Source organism: Elaeis guineensis, chromosome 2 (assembly GCF_000442705.2).
Source record: "Elaeis guineensis isolate ETL-2024a chromosome 2, EG11, whole genome shotgun sequence".
In the NCBI taxonomy this organism is placed as follows: Eukaryota; Viridiplantae; Streptophyta; class Magnoliopsida; order Arecales; family Arecaceae; genus Elaeis; species Elaeis guineensis.
Genome location: NC_025994.2, coordinates 119,726,467 through 119,730,505, shown reverse-complemented (window position 1 = coordinate 119,730,505; position 4,039 = coordinate 119,726,467).

Below are 4,039 nucleotides of genomic sequence, written 5' to 3'. Positions count from 1 at the left end.
GTCAATCCCCCATTGTACGAAAGATCATGATGCTATAATCGATGTCACTGACTAGCCGGTTGATATTATATATTCGCATACTTTTGACATAGTTCACATCTTCGGATGAGTTAACTACATCTTTTTCATAGTGGGCCAATAATATCCTTGTCACAGGACTTTATAAGCTAAAGACTGGCCCCCTAAGTGATTTTCGTAAATCCTTTCGTGTACTTCTCTAAGTGCATAATCGACATCTGTAGGTCCCAAACACCTCAGCAAGGGGAGAGAGAAGGACCTTTTGTATAGATGACCATTTATCATCACATATTGAGAGGCTGTCCATCGGAGTCATTTAGCCTCTGAGAAATCCACAAGAAGGGTCCCATCAGTCAGGTATTGGATGATCGGATCCATCCAGCTCGGTTCGATAGTAAGCTGCAATACTTTCTCGACTTTATCAATACTCGGCTGCTCGAAATATTCGACAAATATTCGACCCAGCGAGTTGAAAGCAGTAGTAGCCAATCGTGAAAGTATGTCAGCCCGATTAGTCTCGATTCTTGGGATGTGAAAGATCTCGAAGTGTTTCAAGCTCGCCGTAACATCTTTCACCTTTTGAAGGTACTTCATCATAGTAGGATCTCGGTGCTTCAAATTTATCCTTGACTTGTCCAGCAATCATTTGTGAGTCAGTGAAGACCTTCAAACTGTCGATCTCGAGCTCTTTGGCTATCTTCAAGCTGGTCAAAAGTGCTTCATATTCGGCTTGGTTATTTGAGGCTTTAAAATTGAATCGAAGGATGTATTCGGTGACTATCTCTTTGGAATTTATGAGTATAAGGCCGGCTCTACTACCCTGTGCATTAGATGCTCCATCAATGTGCAGCATCAAGGTCGATCCTAGATCGGGGTTGGAAGTCGTATCCTCTTTTATTGTGTTGTCATCTGTATCTTCTGGCTTATTATCGGATATGGTACATTCGGTAATAAAATCAACTAAGATTTGTGCCTTCATGGATGATCGTGGGCGATATTGAATGTCGAATTCATCAAGCTTTACTGCCTACTTTGCCATCCAACCTGACGTGTCAGGTCGATGTAAGATCGCCTTCAGCAGCTGATCCGTCAAAACTACAATTTGATGGGCTTGGAAGTACGGACAGAGTCGTTGTGCTGATATAATCAAGACGTAGATCATTTTCTCTGTCCTTGAGTATCGAACTTTGACATTGTGAAGTACTTTACTGGTGTAGTAGATTGGTCGATAAGTTCGATTCTCATCCTCCTGGATGAGCACTGAACTAACTGCTTCTGCTGAAGTTGCCAAGTAGAGATACAATGTCTCTCCGATCCTTGATTTTGTGAGCAAAGATGGAGAAGCCAAATATTGTTTCAAGTCTTCGAAGGATTGTCAGCATTCATCCGACCATAAAAAATCTTTCATTTATCATAAAATTTTGAAGAATGGCAAGCATCTCTCGACCGACTTAGAAATAAATTGGTTGAGCGCGGCAATCCTTCCATTGAGTTGCTGTATCTCTTTTTTTAAACTTGGATGCTTCATATCGATGATGGTTTTGATCTTTTCGAAATTAGCCTCAATCCCTCGTTGTGAAACAAGAAATTTAAAAAATTTTTCGGAGGTTACTCCAAATGCACATTTGGTCAGATTTAATTTCATCTGATGCTGCCAGAGTGTACTGAATGCTTCCTTTAGATCTCGAACATGATCTGAAGTTTGGAGACTCTTCACCAACATGTCATCCACATATACTTCCATGTTTCGCCCGATCTGCATCTTGACGATCTTGTTAACAAGTCGTTGATAGGTAGTGCCGGTATTTTTCAAACCGGAAGGCATTACTTTGTAGTAGTATATGCCTTTGTCGGTCACAAAAATCGTGTGCTTTTCATCTTCTGGTGTCATACGGATTTGGTTATATTCGACAAAGGCATCCATAAAACTCAGAAGTCAGTGGTCGGAAGTTGCATCGATCAATTGGTCAATCTTTGGCAAAAAAAAGCTGTCCTTCGGACAGGCTACATTCAGATCAGTATAGTCGATTTAGATCTTCCATTTTTTATTAACTTTTCTCACCATTACCACATTGACAAGCCAGTCGGGATATGTAGCTTCTCTGATGAAGCCTCCTGCAAGAAGTTTGTCGACTTCTTCATCAATAATCTTTTATCTTTCAGGAGCAAAAGGCCGTTTCTTCTATCTCACCGGCTTAACATTTGGGTTGATGTTAAGTCGGTGAGTTATTATTTCTGAAAGAATTTCGGACATGTCGGTGGCCGACCAAACAAAAATATCAGCATTGGCCCTGAGCAATTTTATTAATTGTTGCCACTATGAGTCGGGCAATTATGATCCAATTCGGACCGTTTTCTCGAGATCTTCTTCTTTTAACGGGATGAAAATCAGTTGTTCAGCCGGTTCACTCCTCTCCTAAATTTCTCTTTAATCCAATTTGTCAACAGGTAAAGAGTCTTCAGGTTTGTTATTTTGGGTGGAGACAAGAAAGCAACATCGGGCGAGTTGTTGATCTTCACGTATTTCTCTAACTTCATATTTTGTTGAAAATCGAACTAACAGATGGTATATCAAAATTACTGCTCTCAGAGCATTAAGCTCGGATCGTCCGAGTATGATGTTATAAGCCGAAGATACCTGAACTACCGTGAACGTTATGAAAACAGTGCTCTGATGTGGTTCGATCCCAGCGATTAAGGGGAGAGAGATTTCTCCTTCCATTGTGACAGTATCTCCTGTGAAGTCGACCAATGGTGTTGAGACTCTTTTGAGTCGATCATTCGACAGTCACATTTAGGAAAAAATCAAATAAAATAAAATATCAATCGAACTTTCATTATCTACAAAGATTCTTTTTACATTATAGTTTGCTATTGTTGCTGAAATAACAACAGCATCATTATGGGGAGTCTAAATTTTTCAAACATCTTCTTCTGAAAATATTATTACATTGTCGAGTCATCATCGCTTTGTCGACTCATCTTTGAAACTTGCCCCCTTGTCCAGTCGTCCGAAGATCATGTTGATCACCCCTGCAGTCGGTTGATTATTTACAGCCTTTTCAGTTTGCAGTTGAGGTCGTCAATCAGCAGGAGGTTGAGTCAGTGGATCTCTTCAGTATTTGTCGAGGTAGCCTCATCGAATCAAGGCTTCTATCTCATCTCCGAGCTGAATGCATTATTCAATATCGTGATCGTGATCACGATGGAACCGACAATACTTCTTTTGATCACGGTTCCTCGACAACACCTTCACGGTGGAGGGTGTCGTAGATATTTCGCTCCTTCGATCTTCATGAGAATCCGCGAACGAGGAGCGAAAAGAGAAGTATAGGAGTCATACCTACCGTAACTCGATTTTGGACTCTGTCATTGGGGTGAAGCCTGCTTATTGGATGGTGGCCGACTTGATTTGGTCGGAGCTCCTTCTTTCTTTTATTTCTTCTTTTTCTGACTTTTGCCTTCTGTCTGGCACCAGTCAGAAGCTCCTTCATCTGTATGCATATATTTGTATGTGCGCTCCAAAAATTCAGCATTAGTTCGAGGGAGAATTTTATCCAACGAATATGTGAATTGAGATCCCCTCAGATCTCTTTTCATAGCCGAGATAGCTATGTTTTCATTGAGATCTTTGAGAGATAGCCATATTTTCATTGAGGTCTTTGACCTCAAGTGTGGCCGCATTAAAGAGAGCCACGAAATCTCAAAATATTTTAGTCTCTCCTTATTTAATTGAGAAGAGACTATCAGAAGTGCGTGGCGGCCTTCGACTGATGCTAAAGTGAGCCATGAAAGAATATTCTAGCTGTCCGAAAGAATATATGCTTTCCGACTGAAGTCTGGAGTATTAGGCTCGAGCAGCTTTCCGAAGAGTTGCTGGAAAGTCGATGCATAGAGGGCGTCGGTGGCCTCCTGAATCATTATGAGAGCCTTGTAGCTCTCAAAGTGGTCGATTGGATTGGTGAATCCATCGTATGGCTCTACCTGAGATATCTTGAATCGATATATGATCGGTTGGTCT